General features: G+C 36.7%; 1 pseudogene; it reads right to left on the bottom strand.

Annotated features, from left to right (window-relative positions):
• Window positions 1-13117: 13117 nt before the first annotated feature.
• LOC120157548 lies at window positions 13118-17155 on the bottom strand (annotated as a pseudogene).
• Between the last annotated feature and the right edge of the window lie 9233 nt (window positions 17156-26388).

Genomic DNA, 26388 nt, shown 5'->3' with positions numbered 1-26388 from the left:
TCCTAAAATGACTAAAATGAGCTTTTAAACAAACAATAACTTAAGTGAAAAAGGCTTTAAAAGTAGCCTTTTTAGGAAGTTAACACACCCCAAACTTAAGCTATTGCTTGTCCTCAAGCAATGGATAGCAGTTACATAAGCATAATGTCATAGCAAAGTTCAATAGTAAGACAGTAGGAAAAAATTGAATTTCAACCCTCAGAAGATAGGCTTCAACATACTAGACTTATCAAGAATTCAAGTACTTTTCCCTAGGTCAAAATCCTTTGTGGTAGGTGTGTGCGTGATTGTATCCAATCTATACTTAGCAAATTTAGACAATTTCTAATCAAGTCCCCTAGTTTTTGTCAAGGCATTTACTTATCATTAAGCACATTTTTACTCCTTTTTTTTAGCATGTACGAAGGGAGTCAGTTCATCACACCTCTCCACACTCTAGATGAAAGGGAGCATACCTTCCATCCCCGAGCTAGTTAAGTAGAGTCATCCCGTGACTTCTTTCATTCACTCATATGCACAGGCTTCCATTTATTAAAGAAAGTTCCAGGAAATGCCACGGCAAAGAGGAGTGTCCCTCTACAGCTATGCTTAAGCATTTATTCACAGTTTCATTTCTAAGGGAGTTTGTTTTTGATTTTTCTTTTAACACCATACTATATTTCAATGCCAAGGCTAACTAAAGTTCCTTCATAAAAATTTCCTAAATTTCTAAGTATAGAGAACATACAAATCGTGTAAATATTTTTCACCAAGCATCAAGCCCTAGAGTGAGTCTATCATTCTCACAGTCATTTACATTCAGATTCTAGCCTAACAAATTATCATCATCGGGTATCCTCAAACATTTCATCTAACTGTCCTATCATTTACTGATGACATGGCATAATACTATGCTAATGTTATCATGCATATGACCTACCAAGAACAATACCTTCCCCAAACTTAAGGGAAGCATTGTCCTCAATGCTTTAAAGAGAACTAAACTATCTATAAACTATAGTTATGCAATGAAATGCAACTAAATGAAAATGGATGCAAGAGAGGTACCTCAATGTTACATGGTGGTGGTGCTTTGGAGGTGCTAGCAGCTCCTCGTCGGGTGCGCTTTCGGATAGGTGCTGGGCTGGACTTGGAAGAAGTGGAGTAATAGTGCACAATGCGTCCAGCCGTGGTCTTGGTGCGGCGACCACTACGTTGTGCATGAGAAGGATTGGGTGCTGGGACGGGGCTGGGTGTTTCTTCGACAGAGACAGTGGGCGGATATTCAGGAGTCTCGGACCGGTGTGTATCAGGAGTAGGGTCATCAGCAGGAGGATCAGGTGCATTGTGCTCAGGCTCTGGAGATGCCTCGGCATTGAATGCCGGCAGAATTTCGTCTGGGAATCCAGGAAAATTCCGTTGTCCGTGGGGAATGATTTCTTGAAAGAATGATTCCACCACAGCATCTCTATGCTTCACATATCTAAAGAAGTTACAGATGTCACCGTGTAAAGCATGCATTTGAGCTTGAGTCTGCGTCACAGCTTCCTCGAGAGCTAGTAACCTTGCCTCGGCATTCGATTCTGTAGCACCTGTAGATTGCTCATGAACAGGGTTATTAGACTTGGGATTTTCAATTCCCAACAACAGTGGAAGTATAACCCTAGTGATGCCCCGATAATCCAGGTAAAATTTCACCAAAAGCATTTTCCTCAACCTTTTTCTTACGACATAAAGCAGTAATTAAATTAGGAAACACTAAAGCACTTGCCTTTTTACCCAAACAGTCGTGAACTTGCTAAACAATGATACGACACATCGATCGGACGGGATACCATTATAGAATGTAAAAGCAATAATCGTGAAAGTGATACCGTAGTGTTGTGGGAGGTGGGCATGAGTTTATGCTTGAGGAAGTGATTCCATAATTTGGCACGGTTGAAGACGTTCCGGTTGACGAGTATCGGCTCGTCTGGGTGACCATTCCACTCAGTGTTTTCAAAACAAAGTCCTCCAAGACCCCATCGTATGTGTTGCTATCGGCTTCCTCTTCGAACATGGCATGGCCATCTACTACCTCCTGTAAATGAAAATAACGATATAGCAGGGATGTAAAACGGATTTGCTTACCTCGAACGAAGATGGAGTGTTGATTGGGCTTGGAAATGTTCGCATAGAACTCCTTAACTAATGAGGCGTTCACCGAACTAGGATGACGGGCAAACTTTTACCACTTGAGCGGCGTCATGATGTCCATAACAACGGGTCCAAAACCACCATCGGTTTCCTCGGTAAAAATAAATCCCAAATCAAAAAAGAGTTTTCGATTCTTGAAATTTGGAACCGAGCCTTGGCCTCATCATTCTCAAACTGTTGCCAAGCGGTCGTGGTTGGAGCTGGTCTTGAGCGCACCATTTTCAGTGTTTTGAAGTAAGAAAAAGGAAGAAGCTTTTGAAAGCTTTAAAAACTTGGATGTATTTCGGCTATGGAGAAATAACAAAGAAAGAAGACGAATGAAAGAAAGAGAAAAGGTAAAAGTTAAAATGAAATAGAAAAATTAATAATGAAAGATAAAAGAAAAAGTTAAAAATTTGGGAGTGAAAAGGGGTGATAGGAGGTTAAGAGAGAAATTAGTGGGTGGGGTTGTGCGTGTATAGGGAAGGAAAAAAAAACTGCCAAAGGTAATGATGGTGATAGGACAAGTCTGTGGAAAGAAAAAGAAATGTCAGAAATTAAATTAAATAAAAAGAAACAAATCAAAAGAATATTTCTCCAATTAATGCTTTGTCCTTTCCTCCATTTGGTAACCGCTCCTTGTACGGTTTGCAGCAATATGGTCCCTACAAATCAGATCAAAAATTAATTACAAAATAAAATAAAATAAAACTAAAGAAAAAATTTGAATGTTAAATTTTATTTATGCACAGACACAAATTCCATGCCGAGGCATCGAATTTGGTTCTCCTCTGGGCACGCTTCAGTATCGTGCAGCCGTAACATCCTTGTTGTGCGGTGGTGGACATGGCATCAATTTTTGGTCATGCCACTTCTTGGTTTTCTCCTTGATATCCAGCATCTCATATGCTTGTGCTCTAAACTCTTCCATTCATTAAGTTCTAATAATCTTTGCTCCCCAGCTAGTTGAGCATCGAAATTCAATCACTTGATAGCCCAATAAGCTTTATGTTCAAGCTCAACCGGGAGATGACAAGCTTTACCATACACTAACTTAAAGGGTGACATCCCCAAAGGAGTTTTGAATACTGTTCTGTACGCCCAAAGTGCTTCATCCAACTTTGGCGACCAATCCTTTCGCTTTGGGTTCACCACTTTCTCTAAAATCTGCTTTATCTCTCGATTAGGTATCTCGCTTGGCCATTTGTCTGTGGATGATATGCCGTGGCAATCTTGTATCGAACTCTATATCTCAGCAATACCTTGGCAATCACTTGTTATCAAAATGGGTTCCTTCATCACTGATGATAGCACGAGGTACTCCAAACCGAGTGAAAAATACTTGTGCAAAACTTGAGTACGGTCTTGGAGTCATTCTTTGAAGTTGTTATTGCTTCCACCCACTTTGACACATAATCCACAGTAAGCAATATATATAATTTTCCTTCAGAAGATGGGAATGGTCCCATGAAGTCGATGCCCCACACATCAAACAACTCTATCTCTACAATATTTTACAGCGGCATCTCATGTCGTCTGGAGATGTTTCCAGTCCGTTGGCATCGATCACATCCTTTGTAAAATGCTTGGGCATCTCTAAACAAAGTTGGCCAGTAAAAGCCTGATTGCAGGACCTTAGCAGCAGTCCTTGCTCCACCAAAATGGCCTCCACTTGGGGCCGAATGACAATGGTACAAAATATCACTTTGCTCCTCTTCGGGTACACATCGTCTAATGAGCTGATCAGCACAATGTTTGAACAGATATGGCTCATCCCAAAAATAGTGCCTTGCATCATGCTTGAACTTCTTTTTAGCCTGACTATTCAAATCAAAAGGCACAATTCCACTAATAAGAAAATTAACAAGGTCAGCGTACCACGAGATAGCCGCGGCATATAAAATTTTCTCATCAGGAAATTCCTCTTGGATATCTACAGTGTCATGGCATTCAGAATTGTTCTCTAGCCTAGATAGTGATCAGCAACTTGATTTCAGTTCCTTTTCTATCTACCACCTCTAAGTCAAATTCTTGCAAAAGTAAGATCCACCTAATAAGTCTAGGCTTGGCATCCTTTTTGTTCACTAAGTATTTTATAGTCGAATGATCAGTGTGAACAATAACTTTAGTGCCTATTAGGTAAGGTCTAAATTTATCAAAAGCAAATATCACGGCAAGTAATTTTCTCAGTGGTGGTGTAGTTTAATTGTGCTTCATTTAAAGTGCAGCTAGAGTAATAAATAACATGAAAGATTTTACCTCGGCGTTGCCCCAAAACAGCTCCTACGGCATAATCACTTGCATCACACATCAGCTCAAATGGTGATGTCCAGTCGGGAGGGACTACAATAGGTGCCGAGATCAGTTGTCGTTTCAGCTCAGTAAATACGCCGAGGTATATTCGTCAAACACAAAGGGTTGGTTTTGTTGAAGCAATGTGCAAAGGTTTAGAAATCTTGGAGAAGTCTTTGATAAACCTTCTATAGAATCCAGTATATCCAAGAAAACTTCTTATTCCCTTGATCGAAGTTGGTGGTGGCAATTTTTCAATCACTTCAATCTTTGCCTTGTCTACCTCAATACCCTTGTGTGAATTTTTTGGCCTAATACAATGCCTTCAGTCACCATGAAGTGACATTTTCCAGTTTAAGACCAACTCAGCCTCCTCGTATCTCTTGATAACTTTTGCTAAATTGTCGAGGCATCGTTCAAAATCATCCCCACAAACAGAAAAATCGTCCATGAAGATCTCCAGAAAATCCTCGACCATATCTGAAAATATAGCTTGCATACAGCGCTGAAACGTTGCCGGGGCATTACAGAGTCCAAAAGGCATCCTCCTAAAGGCAAAAGTGCCATAGGGACAAGTAAATATAGTCTTCTCCTGGTCCTCTGGTGCGATGGCAATTTGATTGTACCCCGAGTACCCATCCAAAAAGAAATAGAATGCTTTGTCGGCCAATCGATCCAACATTTGGTCGATGAAAGGTAGAGGAAAGTGGTCCTTCTTCGTAGCTTTATTGAGTTTTCGATAGTCCATGCATATCCTCCATCCGGTCACAGTGCGAGTGGGTAATAGCTCATTATCCTCATTAGTAACCATCGTCGTGCCTCCTTTCTTCGGAACACATTGGACAGGGCTCACCCATGAGCTATTGGAGATAGGCTAGATCACTCCAGCATCATGCCATTTCAGAATTTCTTTCATCACCACTTGCTTTATAATAGGGTTGAGTCTTCTTTGTGGTTCAATTGAATTGTCGTGGCAATCTTCTAGCAGAATCTTGTGCATACAGATCGTGGGACTAATTCATTTCAAATCGGCCATAGTCCAACAATTGCTTTTTTATGCTGCATCAAAACACTTAACAAACTTTGCTCTTGGTTAGCAGTAAGGTTAGCGGAAATAATCACCGGTAAAGTCTCATCGCTACCTAAGTAAACATATTTAAGATGCCCTGGCAAAGTCTTAAGCTCTAGATTGGGTGCATGCAATAATGAAGGCTTAGGAGAAATGAATTCATCAAAATTCAGAGGTTCAAAATTCAAACCTGATCTAACTTGTACTAAGCTAGATTGCTCCTCCAAATTGGCAAGTCGTCGGACTCCACTAAGCTTTCATCATCCACCCAATATTCATTTCTGCTAGCTGCATGAAGTTGTTCTGGCAAAGATGTTCAATCTCTTCTTCAATCACTGAGTTCAATTCAGAAATGCCTTGGCATTCTTCAGTGTCATCAACATATTTGAGCGTTCTAAAAACATTGACATTCACACACTGATCAGCCACTCTCATGGTGAGTTCACCTTTTTCACAGTCTATCAAGATACGTCCAGTGGCTAGGAAAGGTCTTCCCAGAATGATTGGTGCATTGGCATTAACTTCGCAGTCCAGAATTAAGAAGTCGACTGGAAACACAAACTTGTCCACCCTTACTATGACATCCTCGACTCTCCCTTCAGGTTTAACATGGGATTGTCGGCAAGTTGTAAAATAACTGAGGTGGGTCTTGCATCTCCTATGCCAAGCTTCAATAATATCGATTTCGGCATTAAGTTGACACTTGAACCAAGATCACATAAAGCCTTTCCAACGAAATTAGCTCCAATTGAACAAGGAATAATGAAGATGCCCGGATCATTTCTCTTTGGCGGTAACTTACTCAATGAAGAACAAAATTTGTTGTCGTGGCAACAGTCCTACTTTCCTCTTCTTGGTACAGATGTCCTTCAGAAATTTGGCATACATCGGCATCTGTTCAATAGCTTCCAAGAGAGGTATATTGATATGGAGCTGATCAAGAATGTCTACAAACTTCTTGAACTGAACTTCATCATTGTGCTTCTTTAATCTTTGCGGGAAGGGTGGGGGGTCTAGCTTCCTTAGCTGTAGGAATAAAATTTTCTTTTGCCTTGGCATCAGAATCTGGTACCTTGACAGAATCCTCCTCCTTGTCCTTCTCAGAAACTCTATCATCTTGTAATTCAGCTTCAGTAGTGGGATTAGAATCATCATGTTGTGGCCCACTATCCTTGACTTGTCGATTGATTTGTGTTCCACTCCTAAGAGTTAACACATTGCAGTGCTCTTTTCCAGGCCCTTTAGTGACTTCAGTATCACTTGGCAAACGTCCTTGCTAACGCTCTTGCAATGCCATAGCAATCTGACCAACTTGACCTTCCAAAGCTCTCAGAGACGAGCTATGGCTTTGAAGTAAGGCGCCTTGACTATGGAGTAAAGCTCCTTGATTCTTAATTGAAGTAGAATGGTCTTGCAGCATTGTCTTCGTAGTAGATATAAATTCTTGAATTGTAGCTTCTAAGGAACTTATGCTCGTTGAAGATGAAGCTCATTTGTTAGCATTATGCATGGCATAGCATTTTTGTAACCTTGAGGCTCATTGTGATTCTGCTGCCTAGTAGGTTGATTAGCATTGTGGGCTCCTTGATTTCCCCATGAAAAATTAGGATGCTGACGACATCCAGCATTATAAGTGTTTGAGTAAGGATTGTTGTTGCCTCGATTGTAATTGCCTATAAAGTTGATGGACTCATGGTTGGTTGGGCATTCGCTCTCGTGATGATTGCCTTGGCATAACAGACATGCCAGACTAGTTGTTTTCACTTCCTTCACATTAGTGGAACATTGTAAGTTCTTCAACATATTAGTAATAGCGGAGAGTTGAGCGGACACTGAATTTTTGGATTCTAACTCGAATGCTCCAGGTGCTCTCCTCCCACTCCCAAGTCTTGAGGAATGAAATTGATAATCATTGTTAGCAATTCTGTCCAAGATAGCAAACGCCTCCGTAGGTGATTTTCCCATTTGCCGAGGCATCCAGTAACATCCTCGTGGGTGCATTGACTCCATTATAGAACATGACTACTTGAGTCCAATCATGAAAACCATGATTTGAACACTTTCAAAGAAAACTCTTGTAACGATCCCAACACTCATACATGGATTCGTCGTCGCCCTGGCGAAAAGATGATATTTCATTCCTTAGCTGCGTATTCATATTCGGTGGGTTGTACCTCAATAAAAAACTCTTGCAAAGATCGGCCCATGATTCCATCGAACCGTCTGGTACACCACTCAACCAAGCTCTTGCTCGGTCACGCAATGAATACGGAAAAAGCTTTAATTTCAGAAAATCCTCATGCACTCCTTCTTGGCGGAAAGAATCACAAACTTCCAGAAAATTGCGAATGTGCTGCCTGGCATCTTCAGTTGGCATACCCCCAAACTGCCCAATGGAATTCAACATGTTGAACATGACTAGTTTCAGCTCTAAATGTGCAGCTTGAATTTCGGTGCCACAATCCCAGGATTCAGATCATCCAGCATCGGATTTAAATGATCTCGAATAACATGAGGCCTGATAGCAGGTTCAACATTGTTTAATGCCGCGGTATTCTGATTTCTGTCATCTTGACCAATGCCTTGGTTTCCAATCTGATACATATTTCCTTGAGCACGTCTTCTTCTTCTAAAGAGTCTTTCAATCTCAGGTTCTATTGGTTCCAAAGGCTCTTCAGAATTTCTTCTAGGCATACACTAAATAAACCTGAAAAATAAAACAAAAATATCAAGTAAACTATACAAAAAAAAAAAAAATGCAAAACAAAATAAAATAATGCTCTTGCAAAACTAAATAACTTCAGGCTGCCAATCCCCGGCAACGGCGCCAAAAACTTGTTGCGTGTTGTGAGTACTATAAAATATACGCAAATAATGTGCAAGTATACACAATCGCTCAAGTAATATAATGATGAGTGAGTATCGTCTCCACAGGGATTGGGTGAAATCACAAAAGTCTAACCAAAGCAATGCACTAAATTATCTAAGTATAGTTAGTCTTGATATATACAAATGTCACGGCAATGGATATGTGTATGCTGGTGGATGCGGATTGATGGTGTGATGGTGTAGCAAATGGAAATACAGTGGCAATGATGGATGTTTAATGTTGAGTATGGTGAAATGTTGAGGCAATGAGAAATGGTAAAAACAGTAAATAAAAAGATAAATAAACAAAATAAGAAGAAAATAATCCTCACGTGACAAGCTTCCAATGAAATGAATGGTAAGGATTGGTCTAAGGTTGCTAAACTTATTTCTCAAGTATATTTAAGCTAACTGGTCTTTACTTACTCGACAGTGCTTTCCTAAAGTGTTCAAAAGAACCTAACAGAATAGGATGCCAAGGCATCTGCTCTCACTCAACGATGTTGGACAGCCTACCCTATTGATAAAGACACCCTTTTTAGTCGTTGAAATCCTATCCTAGTCTCTTCCGAGATCTAAGGGATTAAGTTATAATATTCCTAGGCCGGTTCAAAGCCCCTTGAAAATACCATAACCCATTGTTTATGAGGATCTTATCTTGCGTTTCTTCCGAATACTTAAAAGTATTTTTAGTTTAGGATTCTTCCGAATACCTAACATTCATCTAAGAGATGGACATTTCCATGCCTCTTACAAGCCTAGATGGTGAAGCATTCATAAGCAAAGCAAATAAAGAACCAAAATAAACTTGAATATACTATTGAAAATAAAGTTCAAACAACCATTCAACCAACCACCACCAAATAAGTTAGTTCATGGTGGGGTTCGAAATATCCAAACACAAAGTCATGAAAATATTCGTTCCAATAACCCACAAAATAATATAAAAATAGCAGCAAAAAGGGAAGTGAGAAGAAGCCTTCGACGTGCCACCGGAGGTCTCCTCTCGGCCATCACGAACCACCTAGCTTGCTAGCTCCTTTCGGCGCCTAGCTTGCCACTCCTTGGAGCTTTATCAATGGAGGAATATTCCAAGGAAAAAGAAAGGAAAAAGAGAAAATAAAAATCTGAATTTTTTGCTCTATGCGTGTGCTCACCCTCCTTTTTCTCTCTCCCATGAGGTGTCGTATATAATAAATAAAATATCTAGGGGTAATGATGAGTTTGTTGGGTGCAAAATACCCCTAGAATCACATTTTGTGCATGAACCTTATCCTCCAAGTGGCAGTGGTCCATTGGCAGCTCTGGCAGGCGGTTACAGCAGTCCTCCACGTGCAGAGACAGCTGTCCAGTGCCAGCTGTCCTTATGCAAAAATATCTTTTTGTCTTTTTCTGCGCCAGAAATGCCAAGGCATTTCAATCTGCTTTAGCAACGTGTGATGCCGCGGCATTACTTCCCAAAGAATCCTTTTTCTTGCTATTCCCTGCACACCATAGACAAACTGCACCTTTCCCTCAAACAGCATCATTAAGAAATAAAATAGCACAACCACCACAAATGCAACTATATGCAACTACATGATCCTAAAATGACTAAAATGAGCTTTTAAACAAACAATAACTTAAGTGAAAAAGGCTTTAAAAGTAGCCTTTTTAGGAAGTTAACAAAATCGTTGTGCAATTTTTCCTATCCTTTCACTCCTTACTCCCTAAACTCTCAAAATGTCAATTCACCCATTCTTGACATTTTCAGTTGTCAATTTGAGCTTCGTAAATCCTAACAAGTATCGATATTGTTCTTACAGTATCGATATTGTATGAACAATACCAATACTATTCATGTGGTACCGATACCAAATTTTGATTGTTCAATCGAGCTTCATCAATCCTAACACTTCTATTTTTATCCTACGGAAAAGATTAAAGACATGCAAAATAAAGAAAAAGCCTCAGATTATTTATAGAGCAACAATATCAAGGAAAGTATAATGAAAGCAAAAAGTAGTGGTGTTAAAACCCACCAAAATTGCTGTTGAAATAAAAAATAAAATAAAATAAAATAAACCCTAATCCTAAACTTTAATCCCAACTCTAACCTCAAACCTTTTCATTTCATATGTATTTTTCTCCTACTTCTATTTTGAAGGAATGAAACTTTGGGGATTGAGAAATAAGAAGAAAAAGAAAATTTTGGGCAAAGAAAGGATCATTAGAATGAGGATTTCATCTCCAAGGTTAGCCTTTTCATTCTAGTTCTATTATCCAAGAGAAGGAAGGAATGAAGATTTTAGGGGGGAAAGGGTAATAAGAGAAGGAAGGAAGATTTTGTTGATGGATTTTTTTTTCAAGTTGAAGAGAGATATAGCGAGAGAATGAGAAGAATATGAGGGAGAAAGAACGAAAGTGGGGAGTGGGGAATTTTTTAATTATTTTTTATTTACTTTAAATATTTATTTAATCCATTTCATAACGTCGTTAGAAAGTTAATGGTAGAGTGAATAAAAAAATTCAATCTCTAAAGTTCAGTAAGCATATTAAAAAAATTAAAAATACGATGAGTGAAATAAAAGAAAGTAAAATTCAGTGATAAACATGTAATTTACCCTAATAAGAAATAGAAACAAGCTTTATGCTAAGACTATAATGTTACGCAGCACTCTACAAAAGGCATTTTTTGACTTTTGGAGTCTTTTTCGCCGGTAAAAAACATATTATTTTTCATAGAATATTTGAAATTGATTCGTTGTTTCTATAAGACGTGTTTGTATTGTCAATCATTAAAAAAGTTCTGAATGTTTTAACAAAAAAATATATTGATAAATTTAATATTTATATTATTAAAATATTTTACCAAAAATCAAATATATATATATATTAGTGGATCAAGATTTGGAAGGTAGGCGTACAAGATTCATAACATAGAAATTGGCACTTGCCTTAATAATATGTTTGGTTGTGTCCAAATTAATAATCCTTGTTTAAATCATAGTATTAATTTAATTTAATGGCATTAGCTCAAAGACTACTTTCATACCATCAACCGGTTTGTGCTGTCCTTGCCCCCACTTCGATTCTTTTTGTCAACTTAGCTCGTCTAATCTCCTAACTCAAGTTTGTTCTGGCTACTAGTCTATGCATTATATATATGAGACATAAAATAATTTAAATTAACATAATTATTATTGTAGTATTCTAAGAGGCGTAGATTCGAGTATATTTACATATAATAATTTTAATTTAAAATTGAAGATTTATATTTTTTTATGTTAAAGGAAACTACATAATACTTCATTAAATTGATTCATTTTATTAAGTTAAACCGGTTGGATCGATAAATTATGGAAGTGAGCAGTTAATAGTGATGTTTCAAAGAGCAGCATGGTTAAAGTTGGCTCCATCAATTGGCTGAACTAACTTTGAATTATACTCTCCAAATCCGAAGCTAGGAACCAAATCATTAATCACAGGTCCACCCTTTAACTAACTATATAGGATAAAGGGTTTGTGACTTTTAGGGTTTGGGCTTTGGTAGTTGTTCATCAATGGTTGGTTATTGTAAGAGGATGTTTATTAACCTTCGCCTCTTTAAGTTGGTTACCAAATATTGATCAAATTTGGGTGAAAATTTAATTGATAAAATATTTTGAGTATTAAATTATATTTTATTTTAAATTATAATTACACTGTGATTTGAATCATTTAAATATAATTGGAAATTTTTGTTTTAGGAACAAATAAATAATTCGATATCGTTGATTACCTTTCTTTTTGGATATTGAATTTTCATTAAGACGGTAGACATTTGTCTATTTCTCTGCTGTGTTTCTCTTAATCCAAGTCTTAATGCAAGAGAACATACAAAGTAATGAAGGGGGAAAGTCTGGCTAGCCCTGTCCGTGGGACAGGTTGGGCCTAAACAAGGTTTTCCTCTTTCTTTTTTAGCCATGGGAACGGAGCCTTTGAAGGCGGATATGGTCAAATTCACCCTGATTTATGATTCCTAATTAAGGGGTTAGGATAATTTAATAAAAAAAAGTCTAGATGGACTAAATTTAAAAAATAAATTAAAAAGGATTACAATTTATTTTTAAGAGGAGTTAAAGTGAAATTTTTCTAGTTAATCAAAGGATTCTAAGGTCGAAAATGATATTAATACTTAAAAGGATAAACTATTACATGAACCATTTTCCCCATCTCGTCTATAGTCCCTAACAAATTAAATGAGTATACATCACATTTATTTTTCATATCATAGTTCCTTATAAATTAAAATTTTCAAATCATCATCTTCTCCTTTATCCCATCTTCTCCTTCCCCAATCTTAAAGCATCAAATCTCCATATTTTGCTATACTCTTTCTTTAATCCATCATTATAATCTAAATTTAAAATTTTGATTAAAAATTATATAGAAATTTAAAATTTTGTATTGATTTTAAATCGATTTTATGTTAAAATTGGGAAAAACCGGATTGGATAAAGAATAATATGGTTATTTTCAATTAAGATTATAATGGTAGGTTAAAGAAAGAGTAGAGCAAAACATGAAGATTTGATGATGTTTTAAGATTGGGGAAAGAGAGGATGGGATAAAAAAGAAGATGATGATTTGGAAATTTTAATTTATAAGGAAAAAGAGACCGACTCTTTCTATCTTCTCAATTCGAAAGCCTTCACTTTAAATTTTGATTCCTCAAACACAGTTAGCGTGACCCACGTTTGCACTAAACATAAATTAAACCAACCTGAACAGATCTCTTCTCTCGCCATCATTTTTTGCAGGCCATCGTGGGAAAATTTACAATTGGAAGGCCTTCGTACAAATAACAAGAATCTGTAACCTAATACAAAGACCTCAGCCTTTGATGCGCCTCAATGCTAGGTAAGCCAACAACCTATATCCTACGAACATTAGACTCAAGACTCCAACACTCAGTTCCGGCCTGATTTGCCCCGCGATGTCCCGATTGATGAACTTGCAGCTAACCGTATCACTTCCGGGATGCGAGCAGCCCAGCATGGACGAGACTTTCTTTCCGTCGCCGTATTGAACGTTGATAAACAGCTTGTAGCTGTAATATGTAGTAGAAGTATACTTGATCCATGCCATACATGATGGCACCTTGTGCACGTAGTATCCTCCTGTTAGAACAAATGCTAGCATTGTGACTGTAACTATGGTTGAAGCCTGTTTGGCATCCATGATCAATGCGCCTAACGCGAGCCCGAGCCCTGAGAGACGAGCACGTAACCGAGAAGAACCAACAATGTCAGTAGAAATTCGACCAAGTTGGGTTTCAATCCGGCCATCCAATATGTTACGAGAAGGAAAACTGAGGGGAGAATGAGTTCCATCGAGAGGTCTCCCATCATCCGTGCCATGAAATAGGAAGATAAAGTGTACATGCCCGAAGCGCGCTCTTTCATGAAGATGGCACGTTCTTGAGGAAACGAAAATGCTGCATTAAACGATGGCAACACACCCCAAAAGATGGAAACGAAGAAAAGGAGACCGAGGCGGTCTGGATATCTCGATAATCCGAATGCCACCACATTAAACCGGCCAGTATCGCAGCAGTTATTACTTGGAACACTCTGAGGGTGTTGAAAGACTCTTGCTTTCTTTCTTTAAGGCTTCTTTGAAGGAGAATGCTAAACTGATAGAACCAAGTAGAGAGATCAAATCGGTTGCTAATCCGGCCTTGCTCGGAACCGACGAGCGAATCTTTTCCTGAAAGAGGTTGGCCTCCATGCAAGCAGCTTTAACTTTTGGAGCCAGCAGGGTGTTGTAAGATGCACTCAGGGTTTGCTTTACGTTCGGTCTCTCTCTTTCACTCACACCATCGAGTTTACATACACCTGTACAATCATCAACTATGAATAAACTAGTGCAAATACTGCTTATACCAGAATAAGAAATAAAGGTTTCCAAAACATAAAGAACACAATGCATTTTATTCCCCTACAAATTAGCATATATTCCTGGAAGCGATTAAAATAAAGCTGTATTGCTTTAAATAATAATGCAGCGTGGCCGAAAGTCTCGACAAATATCTGTCCAAAACCTTAGAATATTACTTAAATCCACTAGTAGTGTGAAGAACAGGAATTCTGAGCATATGCCTAATGTAACGTGTAAATATATGGATGAACATGTTGAATCAAAGCACTTGATTGGAATATTGTACCAGTTATACAGAAATTAAAAAAAAATGAAAGACAATTAAGAATTTAGATAAAGTTGGTGGGGTGGGATTAGATTTCCTTTACAGCAAGTCACAAAATATCAACAACAGTAAAGTCGGCTTTGAAAATTCAAAAAGTAAACAGACAACAAATAGACTAATGACACTGACAATTTCATTTCTCCTAATATTACCTCTGATTGTACAAGTAAAATAGTAATTAAAAGGAAAAGCAGCTCCCCATTACGATATTAAAGGAGCTGAGTTGCAGTGCCAGTGCCACTCAGGTTTGTTGCTACCCCTTGCCACGGCCACTATGGTTGGGCCATCACTTGCTTTTTATGACTTTGGTTGTGAAAAAAAGGGCACAAAGTGTGGTCTTCAGAATTCCATAGTTGGACTTAAAGAAAGGGTTTCAGATCAGTCTTTTATAAAGAAAGGGCACATAGTTGGACTTAAAGAAAGGTCAAATTTGGACAAGTGTAAAGCTGGCATTGGACAGCCTATGGGACCGATGTAGCAATTATTTGATAAGGTGTTGTAAGAATTATTGGCTAAGACAAGCATGATAAGATATTTACTAACGCTATCAATGGCGTCATTTGTCACAAATACTAAAATCTCCCTAGACATCATGATGTCCAAGACTCCCAAATTTAACACCATAAACTCCCATGTAATCTTGTCTTGCGATTATGGCCATTAATTTGAGCCTACAAAGATACCAACAAGACGAGACACTAGATCTCCTAATTAAATTATAGCATTTGCAAATGCATAGAATCATGATCATATTAGGTCTATGTAGGACTTAAAGTCTAAAGTTTTGGTGACCACCCTCCAAGAAGATGACATTAGAGTTTTTGACCAATAATTAAAGTGTTTCTATACAACTTAAGTAGCAAATTGGGCAGTTAATCAAGGCAGACAATGGCCAGGCCACAGCTGATGGGATGGATGATCAAGTTTGTGGTTCATAATTCATCCCATGAGTTAAGTTATAGAGGCGTCAACCACAGTGCACTGGCTATGCAAAATCTTGATCAAGACCGATTTCTATGGGGGGGGTCATTGGAAAAGACAGATAGAAGAACATCTCACCATCCATTTTTATCCACCTATATATATATATAGTGTCATTACTTTTAATTGTCAAGTTTATGTTTCCAACAAATTAAAACCAAGTATAATTAATCTACTGACACACCACTATTTGGCAATATTTCTTTTCATATCTTTTCTCCCAGCTAATATAGAATCTTTATCTACAGAAAGTACACAACGACAGATTCGTCTTCTAAACGAAACTAGAAATGAAGTGAGTTCATGTTCATTCACTAATCGAGTTAACTCGGTTAACTCATGTCAAAGAAAGCAAACAGCTGTAAAAACAGATGATGTTGAAGACGACGTACCGTTTGCGAGATCAAGGAGGAAATCCGCTGGATTCATGGGAAAAGACGGTGAGAATCCAATCGACTCAAAGTAACCCATAGCTTCACTTCCCTTACCGAAATACAAGCTCCTTCCTTCATCAAGACCAACACTGATCAAACGACTGATAAACTCGGCTAACGGTTGGTGCATGGATGTGACTATGTCTTCCCCTTTTGAGCCAACGAACCCAAAATCGAAACCAACCGATGCGCCGCTGTCGAGTCCAAACCCGACGTCGGTCATCGAGAATAAGCAGACTAGGGTTTATAGCATTCATGAGCTATGCTCACTCTTTTCCGTTCTCCACCCGAAATCCCCGAATAAAACTGTTCCCGATTATTGTGTTCTCACATTTCGACAACCCCAACTCGAACAAAAACCGTTCGGCCACAGAAATCTTATCCTTGGCCGACAATGTTTTCGGCAACCTTAAAAGAGAGCAAAACACTAACGTTTCGCGAACCGTCAAGTGAGGGTATAGAACATCATCTTGGGTAACGAATCCCGTGCGTTTGGCTATTTGTTTGGTCGGTTTTCGGTTGTTGGCAAGCATGGTGCCGGAGAAATTACCATGGCCGTGTTGAGCCTCCCGACCAAGACATTGAGGAGAGTAGATTTGCCGCTGCCTGAAGAAAGAGGTAGCCAACATTTCTCCCGGTGAAACCATGCCCGTGATGTTGTTCAATATCGTTTTCTCTTCAATCCTACTCGTTGATCCCTGATCGGACGGTGACGATGAGCCATGGGTCAGCATGCGTTAATGCTGCTACCCTGTGTATTGGTCCCTTGTACCTTCACCTTGAAACACACGTCGATGAACTGCATGAAACAAAAAACAGATAAGAAGAAGAATATCAGAAAGGTCAAACAAAACGAGTCAATGTACAGTTGACTCGGTAGTTAAATACACTGAACTCACTCCAGATTTTTTTCGTTCTTTCTTTTTACCTTGATAGTGATAGGATAACAAGAAGCCATTAATGATGGGAGGTGATCACGCGAATCTTGAACCATCTTTTGAATGACGTGGGGCATCCCCATCGGGAGCTTCCAAACCACCAAACCCGGCATTAGTGCCTCTTTCAACCGCCCTTTGCTTGTTTGGGTTTCCTCTTCTTATTCTTTCTCGGAAAGGAAAAAGAAAATATGTGAAGAGTAAGAGAAATGGGGGAGGATGGGGAGAAGGGTATTTATCAGGTAAAAAGGGGGAGTGGTGCCACGTCAAAGGAAATTGTACCAAAGCACAAATGGGGTAGGGAGAAGAACCTAACAGATGGCAGCTTGCCACCCAACGTTGGTTCATGGGAATTGGGAAAGTGCGCTATTAAAGATTTAAGAGCCTTACCCTTCAATTCTCTTCTCTCTCTTTCCTAATAAGAGAAGCTAAAGTTCATTGGAACCCAAAAAGTTTTTCAATGAGTGAAGAAAGCCAGTGGAATCAATTATTATCACAAACGGTACTGGTTTGGCTGTATTTTCATACTTGTCAACTCTGCTTTAATTCTATATTCTTTGCATATTTAAAATTTAGATTTATAATTATTTTAAAATTCAAATTTAATTAGTAATATAATTAATATGTTTTACTAAATTATTGATGTGTTGTTTCTAAATAACAAATTCTAACTTAATTTTCATGTACTGAAATGTGCTGTGATGGATATAAATATAAAAGATTACAGGATTAAGAGCGGGTTTTAACCTAATGAATTAAGGCATTTTTACACAAAAACCTCCCTAAAAATTAAATATTATCATTCAGGCACCGATTGTTCAAATATTACCAATCTAGCACATTTTCTGACAGAGTGATAATAGAGTGTGTCTCAAGAAATGTGCCTTGCAGACGTGGACGTAAGGCGTGGATTAGGAAGCGCACTTTCCAGTAGTTTTGTCAGAGCTAACGTCACGGTGGAAAGATGCGGATCACAAGCCGCACCTTCGTGAGAAAATCTGAACTATTATTCCCCTTCAATTATCCCCCTTCCATTATTACTCCAGCTATGAGGCGTAAATCCCGGCCAATCACGTATCCCCCTCCACCTATAAATACCCACGAATCCAAATATCAACAACGCCAATTTACTTTTATATTATTCCTTCTATCAAGCTAAGTAGATTTTGTTATAGTTTTTAGAAGTTAAAACTATTTTTATTAGATTATATTTATTTCATATTTAATTATTTGAGTAAATTTTATTGTACTAATTATTTTTATTACTTTTTGTGGTTGCAAAATTGAATGCAAGATCATATCGCGAGACATTGTACCGATACGGTAATAATATTAAATTGTGTTATTTAAATTATTGTAAATGTTTTTTATTTTTTTAGTATTAGTTTATATTTAAATTCATATATTATTTATTTTAATTAAGAGAATGATCGTATATTAGAAACAATTATTCATTTTTGCTAATATAAGACTCTCAATCTTTCAAACTCTCAAACTTTCAAAATGAGATGTATTTCAGCTATTGTTTACTATGATAGAGAATTCAGTAAGATAAAATCGGCTTTATCTACGCATCAAATTATTTTGTCTCCTTATCCTTCAAGAGAAACATCACCCTTGAGAAGCTGATCACTTAAATTTCAAGGAAGATTCATGTTAGAATTACTAGAAGATTGTCCTCACTACAATAGAGATTTCTAACTGCACTATTTTCGTTAACATATACAGTGTTCGAACTCTCCAACAATGACGGTGTCGCTATGATTGTTGATGCTCATAATCAAAATTAAGACGATGTTACACAAATGTATGCCACATTTTTAAGTGTATGATGTTTGTGGTATGTCATTAGATTCTCACTATGGGCTGGCTCAACAAGTTGATCAAGTTGACAACCTAACTTAAGTAATGTGTAATGATTTTAACTCGTTAATGGGAAATCCACATCGTGGTACCATCCCATTAAGTTCATTGGGGAGACATTCATCGGCAACTTGTTACGATCTATACCGAGATGGCTCAACGAATAATCCGTATGGCAGCATCGCTTCAAGTTCAAGGGGAATGCATTCATCTGCCAATTTCTTTGACCTGAATATAGAGATGCCCTCGACATAAAAATCTGTTCAATACCCATTTAGCATGATGCCTTCAGGTTCTAGGGGGCATTCAACTGCGAGCTTCTTTGACCACATGTAGAGATACTTGTGATATAACACTCAGTTCAAACCCGTATGACAGGAGCCTATAAGTTTAAGGGGAAGACATTCAACTACCAGCTTGTTCGACCTAAATATTGGCATCACAAAGGAACCCTCATCTCTACCAGAAGAACTTCTTCATGATCCAAGTGCAGATGGTGTTGAGACTGGACTATTCATTAAGCTAGAATCACTGTAGTTCAATATGGAATCCGATAATGTTGATGTAGATGAAGTTTCCACAAATACAATACACATCAAACCTCCAGTACACATGTCTAAAGCTGACTTTGATGCAATGTACGGTCCAGAATTTACGAATATACCTAATGTTGATGACTAAGGGTTTAACTCATCAGTTAATGATGGTGAGTTATATATCAAAATAGAGTTCTCATCTAACGAAGAATAGATGATTGCAATTAAGAATTACAACATTCATAATTTTTTTCACTCTATAGTCGATTGATCCACCACCGAAAGTATGTTTACTACTGTGTCAAGCTTGATAACGGTTGTAACTGGATAGTTTGTGTGTCAATAAGAAGAAAAAACAACATATGGAAACTAACAGTATACAAAGACACTCATACATGCTATGCAGAAGGATCAACCAGGACTATATCCTAACTTAGGCTCCGACATTATCGTCAAGCCATTATGACCATGGTCAAAGCAAGATCCTATAGTTATTGTGGTGCTGATTTTAGATATACAGTCTCAATATGGACACACGTCTCCTATAGAAAGCATGAAAGACAAAGCATAATACCATTAAAACTTTACGGCGAGTGTGCATCTTACAACGAACTACCAAGTTGTTAGGGTATACGCATACTGAATCTTGAGATAATAGTCGACTTCGAAACTTGCCATGCATACCACAATGATCGAGTGCTTCGCGATCGATGTCAATTCTATCGGCTTTTGTAGACTTACCCACAATGCACTAATGTTGTGAAATACTGCAAGTCTGTGGTCTAAATTAATGGGACATTCTTGTATGGAAAATACAAGCAAATTTTACTATTATTATTTGTCCCATATGGTAATCGCAAAATTCTTCTAGTTTTTTTGCCCTTGTTGAAGGTGAAGATATATATTCTTGGGCTTTTTTTCCTCATAAACTTACGTCTACATGTCATAATGAAGGGAAAAATCTACATCATTTCAGACCGCGGAGCTGGGATCAAAGCAACAATAGACTCTTTGGGTCCAATGTGGTAACCGCCCTATGTCCAACATCGGTATAGTATCCGACATATTGTCGCAGACTATCATGAAAATTTTAAGAAAAATGATAAACACCAATTACTTGTGTGTATGGGTATGTCACAATGCCTAATTTCATTTCTGAATCATTTTCATTTTTTATAAGAACTTAACAGTAAGTACTACATTTGATACTTATGTTACGAACTATTACCTCAACCGTTACAATTCAAACAATTAATAATAACAACATTAAGAAACAAAATAAATAAAATGTCCATAATTCATTATATTTGTTGATAAACAAAGAAAATTATATAAAAACATTACAAACTAAATAAGTCTACATCTTGAATGTGTTCCACAGGGTGGTGGTTGTTTATTTCGATAATGGTTTCTTCGTATAACTTGCTATTCATCCTTACTCTCATCATCAACAGCAGCAACAATAATCAACTGCAACCGAAAAATGATCCACATAAATCATCTTTGTACGAGAAATGCATCTATGTCGATCATCCCATATCACTATCCACTCACTATGCTTCATCAGCAATTGACATCTTTTTTGCCCCGTCTATCGACATTATGCCTATTGTCGAGATTCCTAGGTGCTTCAGGAAAATTTTGTAAGAAACCAAATTGGCGCAACACGCGATCAATAGGATGTCACTCAACAATTGCATAATATATCAGAGGGACCATCACCATCCATACATCTAATGAGCTACTCAAGTGAGGTGGGATGCAAAGCCTCATTTCTTCAGAACAATAAGGAGCCCATTGAAATTAAAACAAAAATATATAATTCTTATAAAAATAATATTCTAATTATACAAAATAATTAAAGGAAATAATAAAATTTAAATACATTCCTCTCTATCAGCCTTATGATCAATGAGTAGCCGAATTTCTTCCAATTTGTCTGGTATATCACGAATATATTTTTTTGTACATGATTACCTATTCAATGAAAAAAATATTTAATTATATAATATACGAACTCAGTATTGAAATTACCTCAACAATAATGGGAAGACAAACAAGTTCATTTGTACATTCTTCCTGTGGGGGTATCGGTTCCCCCATGACATTCTGGAAATTTTTATTCGCTTGAAGGGGTATCGGTTCTCCTTGAATGGGTACCGATTCCCTTAGCCCATAATTACATTTTTAGCACGAAAAATACTTCATTTCAACTTAAACACTTCCTATTTCAACCTCTTTTATATACTAAACTCAAACACACATACTTAAGCCTATTTGTACTCATTTACCCCATCTTAATTCTCAAAAACCTTTCCTCTTATGAAATTCAATAATCATACTCAAATTTCAACATATTCTAAATTCCTTTCTATCACTCCAAATCTCTTAATTTAACTATTGACAAATCAAATTTAACTTCAAATTCTACTTATCAATTCTTTGTCAAAACTTCATATAAAAACTCCAAATCTTTAATCTCTCTTAACCCCTCTATTCTTTGACTTTACCGTAACCCAAGCTTTCCTTAAGTTTATCCATCAACTAAAGATCAAAACCAAACTTAAAATAAAAATAAAAATCAACTAATAAAACTCTCACCTTTGCCTTGCTCTCCCAGGCATGAAGAAGAAGAAAGGAGAAGAGAACTCTGGATGTTTCTCACATTTCCCACGTTTATATTACTAAAAAAGGGAGGATAAAAAATCTTTCCTATGAAAAGACCATTTTACCCCTTTAGTTAATCCATCTTTACTATTTAATCCAAAATCCTTTACTTAAGTCCCTAAACTTTTAGCTTATTTCAGAATTGAGCACAAAGTTTCCAATTTTTACATTTTAGTCACTGACCCGGCTTTTGGGATGTTACAAATCTCCCATCCTTTTAAGAAAATTCATCCTCGAATTTTCACTGCATACCTTTATATTATCATGCCTTCTAATATTTTCATGTTGTTTCCCTTTCTTAATCTTTCTTGTTACCGCTAGCAAACTTACCATTTTCCCCAAACTCAAATCTTCATATACATCCACATCTTTATAAGTCCATATAATATCATTCATTATATAGACAGTAACCCTAATCCTTATTCATCAATATTATGAATCAATTAATCTTTTTTTATCATTCTCTATGTGCTTTGCACATAAATCAAACCTTTGCTCATTCTTAATCCTTGTCTGTATTACTATACACACAATCTTTTTTATATAACCCTTACGTATTTACTCAAAGAATAATCACCCGTTCTTGTTCTTCTAATAATTGAAAATTGTATCGCTCCATATCAAACTCATAACTGATATCTCAATATTCCTCTTGCCATCCTTGCTCTTTTAAACTCCATATTTGACTTTTCCCATCCCTTTTTATTCCTTCAAAAACAAAATCTTCTTATACACATATCATATCTTTTCTTTAATATACACATACTCTTTTATTATCATTTATACTCATATCTGATTACTGATCTTCATCATATCTTCGTAGCTTGATAATCTACTGTACTTATACAGAACCTTATTCTTTACCATTTCTTATACTTGTATTTCCTTCCTTAAAACACCCTTTTAAACATAAAAATACTTATTTCCTTGCCTACATAATATCTATATGATCAAAACCATATCCAAATCCACATCATACTTGATTAACTTAACTTTATCTTTTCTTCAAATCTTATAACTCTATTATCCATACTATTACAATTAATCAATAACAATGCTTCAATTTAGGGCATAAGCCCTAATCAAACTACTCATATTCATCTTCTCAGTTGAAATCCAACCAATGCAATTTACTTACTTATCAAATCCACATTTATTCTCATACACCATACAATTTTTGTTGTTCCAACACAACCTTATAATTCTTTTATCTTATAAATTGATCACTGATGTTCCCATTCTTAAACTCTTTTTATCAATACTTATCTTTACTCAAACATATGAATCCTCATCTTCTTCACTATATCACAATATTATGATCAAAATATACAAATATATCCAAATCCACTTCATATTTGGTTATCTTATCCTGACAATATCTCAAAATATTATAATTACAATACATTTTCCATCACCTCATCTGGTTAGCCAGCGCTAACTCTTTCCATCTAGAATGCAAGCCTTTATAATAGCCACACTCTTGCTTATACACGGTACTATCTCTTTGTTTTAACCTCATAAGCTCTGACTTTATATGTCATATACGCTTGTCACTAATGCACTTATTCTTGAATTCTCCTAACTAATAACCACATCCATGAATCTTCTATCATTCTTATGTTAACATCTGTTCACTATACTTCAACTTCTCCGCATAGCAACTAAACTACTTCATCTAACTTCTTCACTTCAAAACAGTGGAAACTCTTTAGCGTTCTTATGGTGATACTTATTCACCATATTTTATCTTATTCATGTAATAACAAAACTAATCCATATCACTTTTTCGATTCAAACAGTGAAGATCTTTTATCACTATTCTGATATGATTTCAACTTTCTGAAATCAATCTTTGAACTTATGAAAAACTTCCTGAGGTGTCCGCTCTTCATCCTGCCTGGCCAGGGCAGGTGAATTGCTATTACAATCAGGAATATCGCCTCTCACTTCACTTCGAAATTACTATAATTATACTTTTATTATAACTTAGCAATCTAATTCTATTAGCAAGACAACACACTCCTTACATTATCAGATCATAAATTTTCACCTTATGTTGGCATGTACATATTTTAAAAACTCTTTTACCTTCAGTTTAAGCCTAGAATCGAATAAACATTGGCTCTGATACCATTAAATGTAACACCCCCAACCTGTACCTGATTCGGATCCGAGTCTGAGGTGTCACATTGACTTTTCAAACTTTGACTCTTGACAAAAATTCAAGAAAAATTAAAACTTTCATTAAAGTAAAAGTGGTTTATTTCCATAAATTGACCACAAAAACCAAAATCGATCAGAGCATATTTAACTCAATCAATTAGTACATGCCAACTAACCAAAACCATTTAAATCATCTATTTTCTGATCTGAAATTTTGTAAGGAAGATGCTGACCTGTCTTACTCTTCTTCGCTTCTCTTCTAGCTTCTGTAACCTACGTGTGAAACAATCACACGCTAAGTCTATGACTTAGTGAAGCATAAAAACTTATAATGCACTTTATAACATATATCAATACATGAATGTTCTGTTCTATCATGTTATACCAAATTACATGATTTCCTCATATCATGTAAAATCATATCAGATTAATTAACAATAAATACATACATACACATAAATCATCATTAGCAGTTTATCATGTAATCACATACTTTTATGCTTAACCTTTTCAATCAAACACTATACACACACAACATCATATCATTTCTATAACATTTATCATATCACTAACATATATTTGTTTATATCTCTTGATTAGCCCATGTATATACGTGAGAACTATATATATGTGAGTCTATGGAGGTTGTGCACTAATGTTGTCACCACAGCTCATATAAATGCACCGAAGTGCCACGTAGAATTGCACCGTAGTGCCGCGTAGAATTGCACCGTAGTGCCATATAATAATGTCTATAAGGACCACATATCATTCCTTAAGAATCATATACATATACTTGGGATCAAGTATGTGTCTCACAAGACTTCACACATGTTCCAAAGAATATATATATATATCCTGAAGGACCGCGTAGACCCTCGACTCTTGGCATGCCAACTATACCCCTAGCTCTCATGACACACAACATGGGCATTGTCATTTATATCATTTCATATTCACACATGCATATTAATTATCTTTTATCACATGTCTGATCTCTTATAATCATGTAATCACATAGCTCATGTCATTTCTTGTAAAATCACATATATCATGTAATCTACTTCGCTTGGATGGAAATTATATATCTTGACACTTTACTGATACGGTAACATTTTAACGTTTTAATTCAATTTAAATTATTAGTAATTATTTGTTGATTTATTTAATGCATGATTATTATATTAAGAATTAATTTTTGTAATTATTTAATTTTAGGAGAATGACCGCGTATTAGATCCATTTATTAGGAATCTTAAGTTAGTGATACCTAGACGTGTCTTGTCGTATTTAGTAGAGGTTGGATTCGGTTACATAGGTAGATATCAGGGTCACTGTAAGATAGAACCAGGCCTTATTTCTGCCTTAGTAGAGCGGTGGAGGTCGGAGACCCACACATTCCATCTTCCGTGCAGAGAGTGCACGATTACACTTAAGGATGTTTCTATGCACCTGGGGCTTCCGGTGGATGGAGATGTGATATCGGGGATCGCTCAGGGTTCCTGGACTGCTTTGTGTCGGGATAATCTAGGACGTGTCCCGGAAAGTTTTAACTGTGGTCGGATACCGTTAAATTGGTTAGATGCCAATTTTCAGGAGTTGAGCGAGGACGCGTCAGATGATGATGTTAAAATGTATGCATGAGCATCCATACTACAGCTGATAGGAGGGTTGTTGATGCCGAAAAAATCGCGCAACCAAGTTCACTGTATGTGGTTGCGACATCTTGTCGACTTTCGTCTGGCCGGATCACTCAGTTGGGGCTCAGCATTTTTGGCTTTATTGTACAGGGAGATGTGTCGAGCCACCAACTACAGGAGAAATGCTATCGGTGGATGTCTCCTCCTGTTGCAGTCTTAGGCATAGTATCGATTGCCCTTTTTATGTCCCGTTGTGAAGAACCCATTTGTATTTCCGCTACTCTTGAGGTAATTATAAAACAAATTTCGTATATTAATCATTTTATATAGCGTATAAGAAAAAAAATTCTTGAATAAGTGGTCTACTAATAGGAAAATTCATCAAGAGCTACTTGATGATTTAGAAAAAATTAGGGTGCTCGTCGATCAGAAGGCTGGCACACATGTATGAATTTAAATGTTTAAAAATCGATTTTAGATTATAGTTATATAATTAGATTATAATTTTGATAAAAAAAATATATATTTGTTTTAGTTTGAATGGGTACCATATTCTAATG

The sequence above is a fragment of the Hibiscus syriacus genome, unplaced genomic scaffold, assembly GCF_006381635.1.
Source record: "Hibiscus syriacus cultivar Baekdansim isolate YM2019G1 unplaced genomic scaffold, ASM638163v2 tig00111273_pilon, whole genome shotgun sequence".
Lineage (NCBI taxonomy): Eukaryota > Viridiplantae > Streptophyta > Magnoliopsida > Malvales > Malvaceae > Hibiscus > Hibiscus syriacus.
Note: the sequence above shows the minus strand (reverse complement) of the source record. Positions and strands in the feature narration are given on the sequence as shown.